The following is a 23296-nucleotide window of genomic DNA, read 5'->3' as shown; positions in this document are numbered from 1 at the left end:
GTATTTTTATACTGCTATATTTTACTGTATTTTTACAAATCAAGTAGTTCAGCCTTAGTGAACATAAAGGGACTACTTTCAAACACAAAACAAAAAAACTTACAGAGCCCAAACTTTTGCATGTACTAAAGATTTTAGAGTAATGTAAATATGAAGATAAAGGAGGCAAAGAAAAAGGGCAAAAAAAAGGTAAGAAATACAACTGCCAATGAAATATTGTCATAAATTGGCAAATATTACTATATTCCTGCCTTTCAAACCTTTGCCGCCAACTACATGTGCAGATAAAGCACAGACACCAAACACACTAAAAGATGTACCTATGCTGAGGTGGACGGACTTTCTAGTCCTTTGCTCTGTTGATGATCGCTCGACAGAGGCCTCATGAACTACTGAGCACCCCTTAGGATCTTCACTACAGGATGCATGCACTTGAAACTAGTAGAGCAAAATGAATAGAGAGGTTTTAAAATTTGTATGTGTGGATTTAGTTACGCATAAATGCATAGACTGGTATTCATATCTCATCAGTCAATGTCCTCTTAACACAGTGTGATTCAATATGGGTTTCATTAATCAATCAAGGCACTGAACCTCAGTACCCCTTTCACCTTGTCAGAGTGAATAGCCAGGTATTTCAACCTTTTTTCATACAATTATGCGCCAAAGTAAACTATTATCAATATGTAAATTAATAGGTAAAAACATTTGTACATCGATTTTTATGTATTTATTAGTTTTCATCCATTTGCAGTTGCATGCAAAGCTGGATATAGGAGCCATCTTCATTTATCAATCAACCAGAAGGGCGATGCATACACTTAGAGACACTGATCCCATACATAGATATCTCACAGATTGTCACACTAATTATGAATAGGGAACTTTTGATATATGAGTGTAGTGGACTTACTGTAAGAAGAAGGAGATCAGAGACACACACTGACCACCAAAAGATCCAACAAATTAAACCAGTTTCTACAGAAGGAACCCTGATGGAGGAAAGCGCCATGCATGGCGGTCCCATCTACAGAGAGAAAAGGCAAGGAAGGGATTTGAAAAAACATGAGGGCATTACAACACTTCAGTTTGTTTACAAAAATATTTGTGATTGATTGATCGGTACCTTCAGTAAGATCTCCACAGTGAATATAGAAGTAAAAAAGCATAATCAGCATAACCCCACAACCTGTAGAAGAGCAAAAAAATCAGTTCCCCTGATATATATAAAAAATTTATCACTCGCACATGTAGGATGTATGGTGACAGATTTGTTTGCATCCATTGCTGTTGAGATTCCTACCAAACAATCATGGTCCTGAACCCTCTCCATAATGTCTTCTGAAACCTTCAGGGAAAATAATAGCTTGATAGCCATTTTTTCAGGCCCTTTGGACCCCAGTCCTGACCCCAAATCCCAATTCTGATTGCTTGATCCCAGTGTTGTTGTCCAGGACTAACAAGGATGCTGATCAAAGAACATTTCCTACTTAGGTAACCAATCGTGTGTGTGTGTGTGTGTGTGTGTGTGTGTGGTGTGTGTGTGTGTGTGTGTGTGTGTTTGATGGGTCAGCTGATTTAGGGATAGCCGTTCCCCAGCTGGCAATAAAGAGGCTCGTCCAATATGCCAAGACTAGACGGGACAGCTGCAGTAAAATAGCTACTTACGATGCTGCTTGTGTGCGAGCAGGAAACTCACATTATTCCTGAAGGAGTGAGCTCTGATAGGGTCCTCGCAGCCAGAGAAATGCTGCTGAGAATGATGAAGAACCAGGATGAGATTAGTGAAGATGTGGGTGATGGTCACGGTATGGCAGCCCACTCTTATTCTGGAGGAAGGCACAAATGAGATTGTGGTTAGCTTAGCTGTGTGTTGTGCTACATGGTCCAAAATTTTAAATGATAAAAACATGACCATGCTGTTGTCCACAACCACTCAGTAAATATTATATCAATATCATTATATGAGTGAGTGAAGATTTAGTGTATTTGGATTACATTTCCATACATTATCATATATTTTGAATTATGGTACATTGGTGTTGCATCCCAAATAATTCCAGATTTTGCAATTGAGTCTGTAAACAGAGGGGAAAAACTTGTATTCTTGCTGTTTAAACTACAAAAATAAAACAGATTTGAATAAGATATGATTTTACACTATTTATCTTAACAAAGTTAAGAGATTTTGACTTGTTTACTGAAACATAGGGTGAAATTTATCTGAGAAGCCAAACATTTTTATTTTATTGACAAAATAACTCCAGATCTTTGTCCTGACACATTCCTGGTGAAAATATGTGGAAAATACCTATTTATATTGTTTAAGGTGGAGTGAGTGGCAAAAATATAGTAGTCTATATGGGGGAAAAAAGGCAAAGTAATTTCTGTGCCATAACGCAAAATCCTGTTATATGACTGGTTTTAAAAAAACAAAGAAGTGATTTTTTTCCCCCCAAAAGTATTTTTGGAATAGTTGTGGGAATACCTGGAATCCTTGCATAAAGATTTTACATAAAGAAAATATTTACACAAATATATCTTTATATACCATAGTAACAAAGATTTAATCAGAGTTCACCCAAAATGTATTTTGTTTACTCACCCTCAAGTCATTCCAAACCTGTATGACCTACTTTCTTCAGCACTAAAGAAGACATTTTGAAGAATGTAACCAAACAGTTTTGATAACCACTGACTTCCATTGTATGGACGAAAAACAGAAACAAAAAAATATTTCTTTTTGTGTTCTGAAGAAAAGAAAATCTACAGGTTTGGAATGACACAAGTAAATTATGACAGAATTTATTTTTGGGGGGATAATGGACAAGCATTGTCTTGTAATAGTGTGTGAGTGGTTCAAAGTGCACACTCACGGGTTGGTCTTGCTGAGGCAGAAGAATGCACTGCCCTCTGGGATTGGTAGAACTTTCTCTTTAGGAGGAGCAAAGTCAGCAACATTGAGCTGAGTTATCCCTTCTTCTAGCAGAGAAGAACAGAACACTCAACAAGCAGGGACTGTTAGTGCAATGAGTATGTGCTGTAAGATGAGGTAACCATGGTCACAAATGTCTTCTAAATCATTACAAAACTTTTCAGAATGAACAAACTGTTCCAAATGCAATATGCTGACTAATGTCTGTGGACTTTACCTCCATCATCTCCCTCTTTAGGCTCCTCCCTCTTCCTCATACTCATCATCTATGTCCACCTGTTGAAAGCAGAATTCAAGAAAGACCTCAGTGTGACAATTCTTCAACAAACACAAAGACGGAGGAGTTTAATGATTTCCATACCTTCACCTCTTTGTTCTCTATTCACCTTCACCCTGTCCCTCTTTTTTTTCTCTGTCAGGATCAACAGAACCGCATGTCATAATTTTAGTTGGTTTTTGCATATACAGTACAGTGGGTTGGAAATGCTTCTATTTTGCACTTTTGCAAAAAACATTATCAGCATAACAATTTCAGTAAAATGTTGAAATGACAATTTAACATGGAATGTCAGAATGTCTTAGCATTTGGTTTAATCTCCCCTTTTGCTTTAATGAAAGTTCGTAAGGTGTCTGTTATAGATTTTTTTTCTTTTAAACCTTTTCTTTTTTTCTTTTTCTATGTTTAAAATGGGATTTTAGTATCTTAGATTTGTGAGTGTGTACCTTTGTACCCACATAGTGTATGTTTTAAGAATGATAAATGCATATTCTGTATATTTAGAAAGATAGATGAGGTGAGATTGAATATGATCTGAGATGGTTTAAAAACACACTCAATCTTCTATTGTCTCCATCCCCTCCTGCTAAGTTGTCGACAACAGCAATGGCCAAGAAGACGTTCAGCAGGATATCTTAGAAAGCAGAGGTTAAGATCCAACAACCATACAAACAGAAAGATAACAAACCAAGACCAACATCAACAACAAAAACAGAAATCAGCATTTGCACTAAGGATGGAAAGATATGTTTGCTTTTCAATCAAAGAACAACGTTGTTGAAATAGTGTTAAGTTGGAAACTAGTAGATAACTGCATTTTGGTAACTCAAACAGTAAAGCATGAAACTAATGATGCAAAGGCTGTGGGTTTGATTCCCGGGGAATGCTTTAATCAATCCAATGTATATGATGAATGTAATAAATTTAAATGAATAAAACACTGTTGGTGTTTCATTGATAATATCAGATAAACAAAATGAAAGCCTAATAAATAAGCAAGTGAACAAATGGTTTCAGATAGAAAAAGGATACAATTACCACAAATGAACAAAATCACAAAGTAAAGACAGACGATCATTCCAGGGAAAAAATGGGCCGCCGTATTGATGCCATGATACCATCATACATTACTACATTCCAGTCTTCACCCTGTTAATATCTGTAGAGAAAAAAAGGACCTACATTTAGCATAAAAACCTTAATAACAAAAGACTTCCTTAACTTTATACTTTAAATGCATCATGCTTCTTTAAAAAACGCATGTACATTACAGATTTTTAATTATTTTTCTGATTATTAAATAACACAACATGATGTTTCACAATTGTAGGGGAGTTTTATTACCTGAAAGCAGGTGAGCAGGGCCTGAGGGAAGGAATCAAAGGTACTCTCTCGTTGGTTTGTGTCTCGTCAAAGTTAAACTTTCCGCCAAAGAGCTGCATGCCAAGCAAACTGAAGATGATGATGAAGAGGAAGAGCAACAGCAGTAGGGACGCAATGGACTTCATGGAGTTCAGAAGAGATGCCACCAGATTGGACAAAGCCGTCCAATGGCTGAGGAGGACAAGAGGGGCAAGAATTAGCAGGGTGGAAATGTGATAGGGAAGAGAGAGAAACAACAGGAACACAACAAAAAGTCACCAGAAGAAAAGCGGAATTAATTTTTTCTCTAGAAATAACAAAATCACACATAGTTTTTAGACATGCTCTATATTGACAGAGTTGCAAACATTAGAAACCTAAAAAAAAAATCAATAGAAAATAAAACAGCTTATATGATATTCAGTTTCCTGAAAAAGAAAAAAAGGCATTTTAAAAAGAGTTAGCTTATTGCCCGAAGCAGGAGGAAGTGGCGAAATTGTTTAGGAGGCCTGAGTACCGTGTGACTTTGAAGATCCGAAGCAGGCGGACGCAGCGCAACACTGAGATGCCGAGAGGTGGCATGATCTCCATCTCCACAAGAAAACTGTCTCCAGAATCCACCGCACACGACAAAACAGTCAAACGGTTGAAAAAATGCCACAAAATATCCCTGCAACCCCAGACTGTACATTTTCAACAACATCTCCACCGTGAACAACGAGAGAAGAACCTTATTGGCAATATCTATGAGAGAGACAGAAAAAGAAAGAGGCGGATATAGTATATAGACGTGATCACAGCCCAACCTTTTTGTCAACATGTAGGTAATTGGTAACACCATAATGGACTCCTTCTTTAAACCTCAGGAGAGACACAGCAGTAAGAAAACATCAGCTAATAGAGTTTTATAAATAAAAGTGTGGCCGATGCTGTGAGACAGTACACATGCCATGTCAGTAAAGTGATGTTTGGAAACACCCTACATACCCTGAACATCTGTGAGCCAGTCTGGTTGGTTATAATGTTCTGAAGCACTGAGAGCCGTATTGAGGAAGACCAGGATCAGGACCAACCAATAGAATGTCACAGATTTCACTGCTGTACGACAGTTTCTACGGATGCAACGGTTCCAGCGGCGCAGGGCACGACTAAGCAAACACACACAAAAGTACTAATCACTGTATAGATTTTTTTTTTTTTACAGTTAAATAAAAAATTCCATTATACACATGTATATATTATTGTAAATGATATGTATGTATATTTACCAAAATATATGTTATGGATATACATAAAGTCCAGAACAATATGTCATGAACCCCGAGTGATCAAAGCTGTTATAAAGGACATGTACTGCAAAAAAATGATTTACATAATCTGTATTTTTGTCCTTTATGCCTGAATAAATTATCTGTAAGATACATCGTCTTGAGACGATGTATCGTACATACAGATATTTTATTTTGGTAAAAATATCTAAATATCTTTAAAACAATAGAAATGTACTTGAAAAGCAAAACTGCATAAGATAAGACTTATTTCAGAGAGTATATCTTAAGTTTATTGAAGGAATATTTCCCCCCAAAAATGAAAATTTGCTGAAATGTTACTCAACTTCAGGTCATCCAAGATGTAGATAAGTTTGTTTCTTCATTGGAACAAATTTATAGAAATTTTCAAGTCTTATTCTGACGGCACCCATTCACCTCAGAGGATTTATGGGTGAGCAAATGATATAAAGTTACTTGATACATTTCTCCAAATCTGTTGTGATGAAGAAACAAGCTCATTTACATCCTGGATGACCTGAGGATGAATACATTTCTAGCTAATTTCAATTTTTAGGTGAACTAATCATTTTAAATTTTTACTGCCCCAATGACAAATTTCTTGTTTTGTTTTAAGCATAAACCTTTAAGCAAGGGTAAATTTTGCTAGATTTATGCTTTAAACAAAAAGCAAAGTTTATATATCCAGTTGGTGGACCCTGAACTACTAGTTTTTCCTCCTCACAGTGACCTCACCAGCAACGGGATCTTCATAATGCGAGCACTGAAGTCAAAGGACAGTGAACAAAACATAACAAAATGACAGTGAGCTCAAAGACAATCACAACACAGAGCAATTGGCAAAATTATGGCAAAATGAAAAGATCCTGTTCAGATACTGAAACAGAGACAGCCAAAGAACTCAGAGTAATAAACTGACTTGTAAGAGCACAAAGAATATAAAGAAAAGAGAACATAAGGAGCTGCAACTGAGAAATTAAGGGATGACTCTCCATTATAGCTGATAACAACTTTCATTAGTAAGCCGGAGGACAACACAATGACAAATGTACTGTAGTGTCTTATGCTGTTTCTAATTATAATGGGTATGTATGTGTGCGTATATTATTACCAGCAAGCAGCACAACAATCTGTGTGCTCCTCATCTATGTTTTCAGTGTTCACGGAAGCTGTTTCACTGGCTGGAAGACTTGCTATAGCGAGTGAAAAACAGGAAGAGAGCAAAAAATACACAGAGACAGGAAAGGACAGTAAAAAAGATAGGTATAAGAGAGACAAAGAGAAAGGAAAATGTCGGCCACACATTGACACAGTTTTGCAGAAACGCAATCTTTTTGAAATAGGGTCAAAGCACTTAATATGGGTCCAGCTGCGAGATGTAATTTCTAGCCCCAGATGTAAATTACACAATCAGACCAGACTAAGTTGTGGGGGCTATATATAGAATAGTGGGGGAGTGAAGGGGTCATGTGTCTCGTTCTGATTGGCCGTACCATGGGTTTCGTTTGAGTGGCTGAACCAGCCGAATTTCCCCCTCTTCTTATCAGCTAGGTCACGCAAGGTCACACCTGAGGGGAGATTGAAAGATGGAGAGAAAAAGAGTGAAAGACACAGAATAGAACAAAATGAGAACAGATGGAAAAGCAGGTTAGGGAGAAAAATGGCCATGGTTCTGTCTGAAGATGTTTGTACATGTCTTACATCTTATATTACACATACATGTGGTGTTGGGGAAATCTTTACCTCAAACGTCAATAGTGAGATGAGATGTTTAATTTATTAATAGTATATAGAGTACTCTGTTGAAGGTAAAATGTGTCATTTCTGCCACTAACGACTCCAAACTGAACTGCAAAAATAATGATTCATCTTTTGGGGTCCATGGCAGAGTTATTTTAGTAGTATTTATCTAATACAATAGTATTTATTATTATTTTAAATAGTTTTTTTTTTGTTTTACATTTTCAATTTTTATTTTTATTTTACTTTAAGTTTCAGTCGTTTTGTTATTTACTTTTATCATTTTTATTAGTTTTTTTTAAATTCTGTTTCCAAATGTTTTAAGTTTAAGTTTTTCATTTAATATTTACATTTTATTTTAAATTATTTCAGCTTTATTTCTATTAACAAAAACTATTTGTAAGAGGGTTCTTTGATGTGCTGAAAAATTTAAAACGTAGTTAACATTTTTACTTTACATTACATTTTAATTACATTTTGAGGTGATAAAAATTAAAAACGTAGTTAACATTTTTACTTTACATTTTAATTAAACATGCACAAATTTTTTTCATATCTAGAATATTTCTATTATTGCTCATTTTGCTTTCAAAACTCTGGTCAGAAATCATGAGATTAATCACAATTATTTTATTTTATTGACAACCATAGTTTTAAAACAGCAAGAAAAAATATTATATCTAACATTAATAGTGGTTAAAATATGTTGCAAAGTAAATATTCTACAGATAATATTTTAATAACTTGCTTTTGTCTTAGTCTTTATAAAAAGATGCTTAATCCTTCTCTCATTTGATGTGAATGAGTAATTATAAATTATATAACCATTACATTTTATATAACCATTACATGCCATTACATTTTAGTTAGGGGGCCCTCAGAAAGGGTTCAACATATTTGGGGCCCTTGGGATCAAAACGTTTGCAAAAACCCTGTCTTAATTAATTGTCTCTGTATGGTAAACTAGTATAGGAGAAACGTGTGATTAAAAATTAACAAGTGATATCAAGGACAAAGGGGTCTAGATGATTAAACAGAGGAAGAGATCTCACGTCTGTTCCCATCCTCATCAAACTCATCAATGTCCTCAGCCTGAGTGATCCAGTCCATATATCCACACAGATCCTCCTGCATCTGCTGTTTCTCACGAAGCTTCTGGAAATCTCCGCGAGCTTTCGCCTTCTCTCTCTCCTTAGAGAATTCTCTACACACAAGTATGGCCTGTTAGACAAGCTAAACAAAAGCACACACGCACAATACAGAGGCAAACACACACTGTGGACTTTCATACTCTGTTTCACAGAGAGGTAAGCAGCACGAGGAAGAATCTTTGGGGAATCATACAGTCTGCAGGAAATCAAACTGCTACTATCAGCAACTGGGGATTGTAAAATATCTGATATCTGCTCATCTACTGCTGTCCTCTGTTAAACAATCACTCACACAGACATGCAACAAATTAGAATGCACAGGTCATGAAATGACAAAGTCTTAGCTCATAATTGTTAATTGCATTATGTACTAAATGTTTTAATACATGAATTGTCACATGATGTATCTACAGTATCATGGTATCAAAGTCAAAACTGAAATGTAAACAATAACATTAACATTACAAAAGTGGTAGAATGGTAAATAAAGTGGTAGGGACAAAATCAGGCATGGCAAACTACTTGCCCACAAACACATCTATCCTATAAACTCACCCGCTCAACACACCCAACACAAGGTTGAGAACAAAGAAGGATCCAAAAATGACCAGACTGACAAAGTAAACCCACGGCAGCTCAAAACCAATTGCATCATTCATCTACAGAGATGAACACACAGGCAAAGCAACTGTATCAGTGTCACACACAATCATGTCCTTAAAAGAGAATTATGAACCATTACAGTCAATCTGAAGACACAGCTTACGTAGTTACCCAGTACAAGACGTCTGTCCAGCCCTCCATTGTGATGCACTGGAACACTGTTAACATGGCAAAGAAGAAGTTATCAAAGTTAGTGATGCCGCCGTTTGGTCCCTCCCATTTTCCCCTGCACTCTGAGCCATTGGCAGTGCACTGGCGACCGTGACCCGCAAACGCACATGGGACTGGATCATCGTCTGCATAATTATCTGAGAAAGATAAGAGAGAGACAGATGGAATAAGAAAGAGAGTGACAAGAAATGCACATAAATATTTTATGAGAGTATGTGTGGTTACTTGTGCCTATATAATAACAGGTGCGATGCATTCGTCCGATGAAGAGCTCCAGTCCAATGATGGCATAGATGATGATGACAAAGAGGACAAGCAGAGAAATGTGCAACAGGGGAACCATTGCCTTCATGATGGAGTTTAACACAATCTGCAGGCCTGCACACACACAGAGCATAGAAATGATCATAATGGAGCACAATCTGTAACCCAAAACTTTATATAAAAAACGTTGTACTTTTGCATAAGAAGAAACATTCCCATTCTGACTGTTTATGTCCATTATATCAATTTAGTATTTTATTTTTTTTGCAAATAATTTATTTTAAAATAGTCAGCATTTCAGTAAGACATGTTTATTTATTTTAGGCCAATTTTTCTAATACTAACATGGCATACTATATATGTTCAAAAGTCAGGGATCGGTAAGATTTTCCCTGTCCCTTAGTTTACTCAGACTGCATTAATTTGATCAAAAATACAGTAATATTGTGAAATATTATTACAATTTAAAATATTTGTCTATTTTAATATATTTTAAAATCTAAATTATTCATGTTATGGCAATGCTGTTTTTTATGCAGCTATTACTACTGTCTTAAGAGTCACATGATCCTTCAGAAATCATTGTAACATTCAGATTTATTAAAAATGTTTAAAATATTTGAATGAATAAAAGGTCCAAAAGGAGATTTTGAAAACAGAACATTTTTGTAACAATGTAAAAGTTGCTTTTGTCACTTTTTAGCAATTTAATGCAGCCTTGCTGAATAAAAATATTAATTTCGCTTCAAAAAATTATTTTACTGATTCCAAACATCAACAAAAACATTTTATTTGAAAATAATGTTAAAAATGCAAAATGTGTGTCTTGTCATTTGATTATCTTGATCAAGACAATGACAGCAAGAACCATAACAGCATTTCCGTTCCACATAGTGAGGAATTTTTAATGTGTGTTTTCCAGTAAATGTAATGGGTATTTGAACATGAAGAAGTGTCCTCGTTCAATGTCATCTTGCCTCACTGGGAGAACTGCCAGTATTAACGTGCAGGCGAACACATGAGGGAGAAATACCATCATTCATGCCGGTAGGCAGGAAAGATCCACACCACAGCTTCTAAATGTACTGTAGTGGAATAAGTCAATGGTTTACATGATCTTGTTTTCTGCCATCTTGACCAGCTAGTTGTACAGTAGCAAATGGAACTGTGTTTTCAGCACCATGGACAGTGCTCTTAGAAATAATCATCTTAATATTGTAAAGACAAGCAATTAGTTGGTTAGTGATTCAGGAGTGTGTGGCAGTGGGTCTGATTTTGAAATGACTGCAGAACAGCACAGCCTCAGGTTGCAATCATGAGTCAAGCTAAACTACTGAGGATACCGAATGAATATTCAGGCCTAAATTATCATGACGCTAGAGAGCCTGATCTACACCAGCCCCTCTGATTAACTGTTATTAACTATTAACTGTTCAAAACACTGGTGCATCACTCCATACAAAATCTCCATGACTGTTTTCTATTAAAATCCATTACTGAATAGTTCATAGCAATGTAAACCAGATTAAATCAGGCATCAAATTTACTAACTTGTTTCATTTTATTTCTATTACAAACACAAACTCACTGGGCACTCCTGAAACCAGTCTGAGGGGTCGTAAGACTCTGAAGGCTCGGAGAGCTTTGACATCCAGACCTCCAGGTTTCCCTGGCATGTGGGAAGTTGTTTCACCAGACTTATGGGTAACTGTCTCCAATACCACACTGAACAACCTGCAGAACATTAAACAACAAAAACAAATTCACATAAATATGGCTCATTAAATATATATCAAATTGTAAAATGTATAAGGTAATATGAAAAGTAAAATTCACAGACGATCTTCTGAGCTGTCACTTTAAAATCTGATTAAAAAACATTTTTCATATGGATGCTAAATACTGACATATGCTTAAAATAGTCATTAGAGTGTTTGAATATTTGGTTTAATTTATGGTTATTACTTTCGTATATATATATATATATATATATATATATATATATATATATATATATATATATATATATATATATATATATATATATATATATATATAAAAAAAACTTAATCTGAAAATAGACCAAAATTAGATGTTACTATGTTACCATGTTACTAGTCATTTTAGCAAAACTGACTAAAATTAATGAATATGGATTACCAAAAGTGAACTAGGGCTTGAAAGCATGAATTTAATGTGTCGATTTATTTTTGTGAATCACATACAGCATGACCAGTGTAGCCTGATTCCTGAAAGCATGACTCTTATAAGCTAGTTCTTCCTAATGAGTCAAAAACATACAAGTGACCAGAGTAGCCTGATTCCCAAATGAATGATTCTTACAAGCCAGTTCTTTTCAGTGGTTTAAAAACTTGCAAAATTCTATTCCCAAATGAATGTAAGTGTTGTGGAAGCTGGCTGGGCAACAATATTTGTGGCAGCTATCCCAGCTATCTTTGTGCTTTCATGCATACACATGCACGCACAAATACTCTTAGGGTGGCATCAGTATTATAAGCAGGAGTAATATGATGTGTAATGCTGTGTGTTTGGAACAGATCCACCTGTCCATTAGCGGTTCTGTCTGTGAGCTTAATGAAATCTCTAATCAATACTAAAAAAAGCTCTCAAAATTATACTCAAAAAGACGCTAAATGCCTGGCACAGTCATCTTCCTTTAGATAATTAACCATCACTGTGACCAACTGGCCATTAATGACCCCAGAACAGCTGTTTAGTCCCATTTTAGCAGGACAGAGAGATCACTGGAGATTGTCGCTCTTTAAATACACTCTATGATGTGCACAGGAAGCAAGTGAGTTTAAATAGCAATGTACTTTGAAAGATTGATTCTTTTTTTAGTGGATGGAACTTGTATTTACACACTTCTCACATACACAAACATTAACCACAGGGCTGTAGAGCATAGTGTGTGAAATTAAGGTTAGCGCCTAGTCTCTGTAGGTCAGATTAAGACACAGTGAGAGAGCGAGCAAGCGGGAGAGAGGATTGACAGCCACATCTGACCAGATAATCCGAGAGAGAGAGGTTGAGAAAAGGGAGAAATGAGGGAAAAAAGGGGGTAAAGAGAACAGCAGGACAAGAGGAGAATTGTGAATAAGAGAGCTGCTGCTGGCCATTACACAACCTGAATAAAAATCAGTTATGAAAATTAATATGCAAGTGAATCATGGGAGGAAAGGCTGTGATGTTATTATGACTCATTTTTAAATGAAACAAGTGGGGATGGATGGCTAAGAGTGGCAAAGATGGTGCCGTACCCTACGATGACGATGACAAAGTCCAGTAAATTCCAGCCATTGCGGATGTAGGAGCTTGGGTGCATGACGAGGCCGTACGCAAGGATCTTCAGAAATGTCTCGATGGTGAAGATGATCAAAAACACATATTCAACTTGTTCCTGAAGAGACACAAAGATAGGAGAAAGGGTCAAACACACATACACACAACATACAATTTAAAGGGATGCCGATAACAATAAGAATTGAAATATTAGCCTATCGACAGATCAGATTGTAATTTTAAAAATGACTGTAAATTATTTTTTGTGTTCATAAGGATAGATGATGATGATGATGATTATTATTATTATTTTACTTTTTGCCTTCATTAATTTATTTTAAATGAATTAACTGACAAATTAAGTTTTAAAAGTACAAATATTCCATGTAGTCGCTCAATTAATATGGTCACAAACCTGACAAGAAAGTTTGAGGCATACAAATCATACCATCAAATCAATATTCAAAAGCGAATGCAATAAAAATAAGCATATTAATTGTTGTCAGACAAAAATGGCTATATATTATAATAGGTAAGTATGTGCACTGACATGACATCATGACCTGTTCACAAGTGAGAGAGACAAAGAGGGCCGCTCTTGAGCAGGAGCTGGACTTTAAAATGTGAAATCTGTGAGTATTTCAAAGGATTACTAATCTGTCGTCCTCTACTTTCTCCCCCTCCCTCTCGTTTGCCGCTGTTGGCGTACGACAGCAGCCTGTCCATAGTGGTAGCACACTTGTGTGCACACACATACTACCACCATATAAACAAACATATAGAGAGAAATAGAAAACTAACCACAAAAACCCAACAACATCTTTATAAGACAGAAGACAATACCATATGGACAGTAACAACCTTACTCACACACACTGCTGTTCTTGATTTGATGTAAAGTGGCATACAACATAAACTTCCATTTGCTGGACCGTATGTCTCTGTCTGAAGTGTGCAGAAGCTTTAAGCAAACCGACAGGAACAGAACATCCATGAACTATTTCTGAAGCTCTCAACTGCATATTCCCTTCATTAGATGCACAGATAGACCATGGAAATGAATGATTGATGAATTAATAGTTAGTGTTCATGTAGTACAATTAATTATAATAAAAATGATAATGAAACCTTTTTGAATTGCTTTTGTCAGCACATTTTGGTATGTGCAATTAATCACAATTATTTTAATTAATTAATCTACAAATCATTTAATTATTTCAATTAAAACTTGCAGTTGATTGACAGCCTTAGTAATTAGACATACAAGCTTAGAGTGTTGAATTCCTTTGAGTACCTTAACTTGAAACCAAGATGATGGTTAGTAAAATATAACAGACAATATGGCAGAGGGAAAGACCAACCAGCTCTGTGAGAGAAGAGACTGACAGCAAACACACACTCATTAAATACATGCCCCCTCCTTTGCACCTGGAATCCAGGATGTGGCTTTAAGCATCAGAAACAAAGATGGAAAGCGCGCGAGATAGAGAGAGGGACGGGGTGATGGGGGAAGGGTGATGAGAGACATGGGAGGAAGAGTAAGCTGCTTATCAGGACCAAGAGCATTTAGAGCAGCCAAACGCACAGGCAGTTCATACAATCTCCCCTGACCACCACTCTATCTGCTCTCATGTCTTTATAACCCCTCCCTGTCTTTTTCTTTTTTACATCATTTGGGTGTCCTCTTATCCTGCAAAATCCTAAAGAGGAAGGCAGTGTAGGTGAATTTGGCATCTTTAAAATACTGAACTCAAGATTAAACTTACATCATGCATTATTCTGTTTTCTGATTTTAATGTAAATTGTTTCTTCTGTGGGCATTATTGGCACTGTTAACTGTAATTAAAGGGATGGTGTCGAAGGAGGGTCGTGGTCTGGTAGCCGCAGCAGGTAAGGAAGGCAGGACCTCTGGTTGATGAGAACTAACAGGTGTTTGCACTTTACAGTGAGTTGTTAGAGAGGTGAGAAGTAGCAGAGAAGGGCTGCCTGGGCAGTGAACTGTGCATGGGAGCTGCGCTAAGGGAGTGTCTTGTATGCTGAAATTTGAGTTGAGGCTGAAAAGCTCTCATGCTATATTTTTGTTTGTGTATGAATAAATTACATGTGCTACACAGCCGCTTCCCAAGCTCTGCCTCCTTTATTCCCACCACTTCAAGTTTAAGCTTTCCCAGTTCACATGAATAAGAAAATATGTCATCATTTACTCGCCCTCATGAGTCATTTAAAAACTATATGACTTTCTTTTTTTGTGGAACATAAAAGGGGATATTTTGAGAAATTAATAATTTTTGTCTATGAAAATGAAGTTATTCATTTGGACATATTCTTCCAAATATCTTCTTTTTCGTGGAACAAAATAATGTAGTAAAGTGTGTAAAGATGACAGAATTTTCATTTTTGGGTGACCTATCCCTTTAAAATCACTTTGAACAAAGTTTCCCCCTTTAATTTCAATAGCTAATTTAAGGAGTCCACTAACAATGTCCAACAGTGAACATACAATACATATACTGTTTCACAGAAAAGATCTGTAATTTTTTTACCTTTAACCTTTTTTGAAGGATTGTGTGAGACTGAAAACTTGAGTAATGGAAAACTGTAATGAATTTTTTTTTAATTAATCCAAACTTTGACCTGTGTGTGTGTGTACATGTAACAATGAAACAAAAACATTAAATATAACAAATGCAACTGAAAGAAAGGCTAATATGAACTTCATATCACCACATCTACTACTGAGCATTCCCAGTGAAAAGCACTGTGACTGCGGGAATGCCCAGAACCCCTTGCACTTGAATAATTTTGTTATGTATGTTAAGTCAAAGCAGAGGGACTAATGAGTATGTTTTTTTTTTTTCATTTTTAGAATTAAAAGATGTTTTAGCTCTATTTATTTAATTATCGTGATATTTTATCTCAAAACATTAAGTCACCATTAGGGTCTTTAGTGTTCCCTTTGCTAAAATTTCTGTTTTTTTTTTTTCTTACCCTTCAAACAAAATGGATCTAAAAGGGCTGACACAAAGGCTAACTCAGAAAGGCATTTATTCAGAACCAAAGCCTTTAGTCTGTATGCAATTTAGCAAGTAATTTTACAACCCCACAAAAACAGCTGACTGTGGAAGAACACACTGTCATTCGTTCATTAGTTCATGCTAATGAACGAATGCTGTGATCTCTCATCTGGGTTGCACATTATGCCCTGTTGTCACTGCAGTGTCACGTCTCATACATTTGAATGTAAATTTTTCTTCTATAAAAAGAAAGCGATGCTCTGATGGGACAGACATGAGGCAATGCCTGAGGGGGTCGTGTCCAAGGTCCTGATTGCACACAACTCGATTGGTCTCCTCTCTCTCATTTCCTCTCTTTCTCTTCCTGTTTCTCTTTTACACAAGCCTTAGGGAAGATCTCCTCCACTACAGAACTTCACAAGACGTCGAGCATTTCAGTACTAATGGGGCGCAGTCACACGCGCCTGTACACTCGAGATGACAGCGGGACAAACTCTGAGGCTCTCATGGCTGATTTGGCAATGTCCAGTGAAAGTGCTACTGTGCTGAATTGTGGAGAAAGGATTTCTGGACTTAAACGAAAGGTGTTTCATTTGGGCCGACCCCTACTGAGAAACAATAGCTAGGAGCGCTTCTCTTTCATTTACGATTTCTCTCTCATCTCAGTGACCTTTGCATGCCGAGGTTACGCTGTAGTGTGCACAAGCTCATGCAGCCTCATATTGTTGCATGCCTCACTGCAGCCGTGGAGAAAAAAGGCATTTTGTTTCCTCGATGTCACAAATGAGCAAATTAAAGCCTTGTAGTCTCAGATACAGGTGCCAACATCACAAAAACACAGGGATTCTGGTGTAGGGAGATTTAAATCAAAAACGAAGCCAAAAATGAAAATTATGTCACCACTTATTCATCCTCATGCCAAAAATGTCTCTTTTTTTCCCCATACAATGAAAGTCGGTGAAGACATATGTTCAAAATGTATTCTTTTGTGTTTCACAGAAGAAATAAAGTCATACTGGTTTGGAACGACATGAGGGTGAGTAAACAATGACAGAATATTTTTTTTTTTTTTTTTTGAGGTGAACTGTCCCTTTAAGAATGGCTGCTGAGTGGATCAAATGTGATGCTCTCTGATGGGATACAAAGAGAGGTTGTGAGATGAGGAGGATTACAGAGTAATACCACATCATCAAACAGCAAAAAAAGAAGGATTTTCACCTCAAAATGGAACCTGATTTTCAAATTGTTATATTCAAAGTACAAAGCTTCCAGAAATTTCTTACACTGGGACAGCAGTAAGACTCGAAATACTGTGGCTGAAGTGAGTCACATGACAAAAGCCAATGCCCCTTTGTGTGTGTGTGTTTGTGTGTGTGTGTGTGAGACTGACCCCAAAATTTTTAATGGTAGTACATTCTTAATTTAATGAACCACTTCCCCCCATTTTTAAATATAAAGTCAAAATATTTGTATTCAACCAATTAGTTAGAATACATTTGATGTTCAGGACTTAAGCCATGCCTCCTGGGGAAGGCCTCCTTTGGCTTGTCACAATATCAGAACCCTTTTTGGTGCTAAATAGAACCCTTTTTATAGGGTTCCATAAAGAACCATGCTTTGAAAGTGCTATATAGAAGCTTAATGGTGTTATAAATAACCTTTATAATGATGGTTTATTTTCATTAATATTATTATATTTATATAATTAATATTAGTATTATTAATATTATTTGTATATATTATTTATTACTTTTGTTTTTTACACCTTTATCTGCCTAGTCTTATAATATCTTATAGCATTTATTAGGGTTTTCATAAAAACAACAACAGCATGTTGTGTCAATTAGGTACTTTTATTTTAATTAATGACATGTGAAATTGTAGCAAAAATGACAGTGATCTAACAACCATTATTAGCAGAATACATTAATAAATGACAATTGACACTGAACAAAAATAAATACTTAAAGAAGTAAAACAAAAACAGAAACAGAAAATATCATAATGAAGAGCAAGTTCCAGTGAAAATCTGTATTTTCACAGTCGTCTATGATGCCCTTAAGTCCATCACTATGTGTATTTTGGTTTCTCTCTGCAGATGATGAGGTTGCAGGATGTGATAGCATCTGAAATGCACAATTGAGTTTAGAGTTACAATGTGCTTCCTTCCATTTGTTTATGTAAAAATTATGTTTATGGAGGTCAAAAGTAGTATGTGAGCACTTTGCAATGTTATTTTTATGGATAAACACAAGTAATAATAATAATAAAAAAAACAATATGGGCCATAAAATCAATATCTCTGTTACTTACTTAGTGGAGATGGGGAAAGAAGTATCCTTAACTGAACAGAGCTGGTCACACTTCCATGTGCTCTTAAACTAAAAAGAGAAAAAGACATGATTGGTAGGAAATCAGTTACAGTTTGAAAGTTAAAAATTTTTAAGAAAGAAATTATTTACCTGTTGAGAGTGTGTTGACAGTCCACAGCTCCAGAAAATCAGTAATGAGCCATCTTCTTTTTTTTTTTAGGAGTGTAGCCTCTATTAGGGATTTACATTAAAACAACAACAACAGCAGCAATACCATGTTTTGTCAATTAGGTACTTTTTTATTGACATGAAATTGTAGCAAAAATGTAGGTGCTCTTAACAACAGTTATTAGCTGAATACATTACATTTGACACTGAAAATGAATAAATACATAAAGAAGTAAAACACAAAATAAAAACAAAAAGTATGTGAAGAAGACAAAGTTCCAGTAAAATACCTTCACAATCATACAGTATATGATTCCTTTAAGTCCATATTTTTTTGTGACTGAGTGGCAGTTTGAGTGGCAGGTTGTGGGATGTGATGCATCTGAAAAAAACAATTGAGTTTAGAGTTGTCCATTTGTTTATGTAAAAACAATTATGTCTATGAAGGCCAAAAGCAAAAATGGATAGAATGTGAGCCCTTCAAAGTGTTAAAAGAAAAAAGTGATATAAAGTCATGGGATAGCTTTAATATTTTGTGACTGGGTATGTTTATGCATAAACCCAACAAATATTTACATTTAATCAATCACCAAAGTAACTTACAAAAGAGGGTAATAGAAGCAACCAAAATGACAAAAGAGAAACAATATATAAGTGTTACAAGCTCTCGGTGCATAAAGAAGATCTGTAAAGTTGCAAAGACTAAAGTCTCAAATCCAAAGAGATATTCTTTATCAAATTTAAGACTCGTCCACTCCCCCCTAAAACAGCTCGTTCTAACACATCTCTACGTCAGTATGTGGGAAGATTTGCATAACGCCGCCCAGATGTTCACGCAAAGAAAGAAGGCGTACCTTTTATTCTCGTTGTAGTATTTTTGTTGCCGCCACCGCCATGTCATATAGACGCTGTTAATTTCAAAATTAAAACAAAACTACTTTGCCTTTCAAAACAAAAGAGGATGATATCTGCTTCGTCACACCTGGGGCTGGTCCATGCTGGTCGCTGAGGAAATACATCAACTTTGCACTGTGTTTTGCCAGCTCGGCTTTCACCGCGGACGAAGCGGAGTCCAGCCTGGGGTCATCACATGTGGTTGCCGCAAGCCCAGCCGTGCCATTCTCAAGCTGCCCACCTCTGCTCACTTTAGGCCACGGCCTAAATAATGTATTATTATTACTTGGGTCACTGTGTGTGACACTGTTTCTTTGAGAAAGTGAAACTACTTTGTTTGGCCTTCCAAAAGAAGACACGACTAGAAATCATGTTTATATCACGTTTATAATGGGTTTTATGTTTATAAACATAAATGGGTTTTATGTTTATATTTATCTCGTCGCTCCGGCCTGACAAGGCATCACAGTATGTTAAGGGGTGTAACATTTCTGTTACACGCTTGAGGTATTCGGCCAATCACAACACACTGGATAGCTGGCCAATCAGAGCACACCTCGCTTTTCAGACCGATGAGCTTTGTAAAAAATGACGCATTTCAGAAGGCGGGGCATAGAGGAGAAACAATAATGTACAGTATGTGGAAAATAATGTGTTTTTTGAACCTTAAAATGCATAAACACATTTCTTTTCACCAAATACACAAAATAATGTTCTTTTTAGCAGCATCATATGACCCCTTTAAAGAACCATCTTTTTATAAAGGAATTTAGCATTAATGTTTGTACCTAAACCTAGAAATTGGTTGTCCATGAATGTTCTTCAATCCCTTTTCAGTTTTAAGCTGAACTGAAATTTACACTACCCCAATTTCACAGTTGAGAGAGAGAGAGAGAGAGAGAGAGAGAGAGAGCGCAATACTTACTAGGTCATGGTTGGTGGCGTTCGAGTCATCTTCAGGAAAAGGCTTGGAGACACCCAAAGCAACACAGTTAGCGAAGATGGCCAGGAGAATAAAAATATCAAATGGTCTGGAGTCACATGTTAAGGTAAACATGATCTTATTATAGTGCCATTACATTCAACAGACATTATTTAGCAAGTTAGGAGTTGTTTTTACAACAGATATTGGTAAACTGTTTGAAAGCTTCACGTTTATCAATATTAGTAGTAGATGAAGCTTTGTTTTCTGTCATTGACTAAGGTGCAATGGATACTTCCACTCCACAAGGTGAAGGGCGGCCCTGCGGATGGGGTTGTTTAATTTAAGGCAGAAAAGAGCTCTGGGAGCGCGTTGGACTTGGTTGGAGCCCTGGATCTGCTTCTTTACATGCTGACTCTTCTTCTTCTGTGTTCCAGTAGAGCTGGTGGTGGAGTTGAGCGTTTCTGTACGGTTCATCTTCGGCTGTCCATTTTCCACCCACTCGTCTTTCTCTTCCTCATCACCCTCATCGCCCTCTCCTCCTTCACCTCCCTCCTCTTCCTCCTCTTCCGCTTCGCCACCACCCTCCTCTTCCTCATTGGAGTACCCATTCCCTAAAGAGAGAAGTTTAGTCACTTAATGAAGAGTCATACTGTATGTCTGGATGACACAGCAAACAACCAGTATCTGAACTAAAATTAACTAATGAATTGCCAATAAGTGACAAGGATACATTAAACTGATCAAAAGTAGCAGTAAAGGCATTTGCAATGTTACAAAAGATTTCTGTTTCAATCAAATACTGAACTTCTGAACTCATCATATATCACTTTTTTTTTTAACAGAAATCACGGTTTTCACAAAAATATTAAGTAGCACAACACTGGTTATGTTAATAAAGCAGCATATTAGAATGATTTCTGAAGAATCATGTTACAGTGAGAAGAACTCCATTTTAATATATATTAAACTATAAAATATTTTAAATTGTATTATATCACTATTTTTACTGTATTTTTGATCAAATTGTATTTTTTTAACTAATAAGGACCAATAAAAACATACATATAGCAGAAATGTGTTGTCGTTAGAGTTTCCTATAAAGGTGAAACCCCCAAAAATATCCTGTTGCCTGCTTTGTCCTTAGATGTGATAAACATCAGATAAAAAAAGCTTTACTTCAATGTTAATCAGATTATTCTTTTATTTATTTATTTTATTTTATTTTGGTCATATCCAAAATCCTGCTCCACATTACATCAGTCCTGATTGGCTGGGAATGTGTAACAATTTTTCCTCATGTGTCGACAGAAATTACTGGTTACTTGTCACCAAAGCTTAACAATAAGTAATTTTCCGCTTACTTCCACTCCTGTTCAAATTTCTACTTGTTTATTTGCCCTAAATAAACAATAAAATGTATGCCTTTAAAATGTTACGATATAGAACCGGCCCAACAGGGCAAGTTACAATTCGGTCAACAGTTTGGTCAGCTGTCTCAAAACTCTCCCCAAACTGCCCCAGGCCTGTGGCTCATCCTTAACTCACAGCTTTTTAGGATACAGCACAAATAGTAAAAAGTATTGGTTAGAAAGAGTACTGCAAGTCACTCTATTTTACTATATTTTCCATGGTATTGTCTAATCTTATCAATAGCCACTACAGCATATCATCTGGACACCAGGAAGGAGTGATAGAGAGCGAAGTAACTAAAAACTAGGAAACTCAAATGACTCCGATCATATTAAAGTGGGTGAGGGAGATAAAGAAGACAAAGCTTTCTAATCTGCCACAGTCTCTGATGAACAAGAGGCCTCTGTACTAGGTGAGGAGAACCACACAGTAACAGCTGTGACCTACTTCCCACTGTGAGAGGGGGTGCAGAGCGGGATTCTGGGCCAGCGGTTTCATATGTGAGTACCTGTGGATTCATGATGTTAGCCTCTAGCACAGCTAGCTGACAGCTAACAGAAAGAGTCATAGGTAGGGGGAGGGGTAAGAGAGAGATCGCGAGGACACTCTGCAGATAGCGAATTATAACTATGCATAAGACCTCAGTGAGACCGAAGGGAATCCTATCAGCCAGTGATAACAGCAATCAGTACTTTCACTGAACCTTTCAAATGGGCAGGCAGGAGAGAGAAATAAACTCCTGTCTGAGGTTTGTAAAGTGAGCTATCATGACTGCTGCACTGCGCTGATAAGGACACGCTCTAAATGGAAATTGAGGGGCCAATTTAGCACGCCATTAAAAGAAGGTATTATGAAAAATGAGTTTTTGTTTTGGCTGCAGCTCTGTGCAACGCTCACTGTGATGGCTAACACAAGCCAACAAGCTCTTTTCTACTTTAAAGATAGGTCTGTTGAGTTTTCAATCATGGCATTTTATTTGCTGTGTGTCCATAATTTCACACGGGGGCGAGTTTGAAATTTAAAGTTATGAAATTTACATACGTTTTTATCAATGTCTATTTCGGAACATACTGAATAAACAAAACTAACCTCAAAAGCATGAACTGTTCATTTAATTTCATCCATAATTTAAAACCATGACAGTGAGCTGTAAACTCTTATAGTTGTGTGGCTGTGGATACTGAGACAATTTTATGTTTCTCACTGATAGATGATGATTAAACAAGCATGAAGCTTAGTCTCTTTTGGGAGAGAGTTGGTTTGGACTTAATTAAAAAATAAATAAACAATAAAAAATCATTATTACCTTGCAGTATGGCATTATTTTTTCAGCTGATGGCTAAAACACCAATTTAAATGCTCTGCATATTGCTATATTACATAGATGAATGTTTTTGTATATTATCTATAGTTTATTT

The 23296-nt window shown here is 36.3% G+C and overlaps 1 pseudogene; it reads right to left on the bottom strand.

The window, feature by feature from the left end:
• LOC122145985 overlaps window positions 1–23296 on the bottom strand; it is a 35042-nt pseudogene that overhangs the window by 9805 nt on the left and 1941 nt on the right.

Source organism: Cyprinus carpio, chromosome A8 (genome assembly GCF_018340385.1).
Source record: "Cyprinus carpio isolate SPL01 chromosome A8, ASM1834038v1, whole genome shotgun sequence".
NCBI lineage: Eukaryota > Metazoa > Chordata > Actinopteri > Cypriniformes > Cyprinidae > Cyprinus > Cyprinus carpio.
This window is presented reverse-complemented; position numbering and strand designations above follow the sequence as displayed.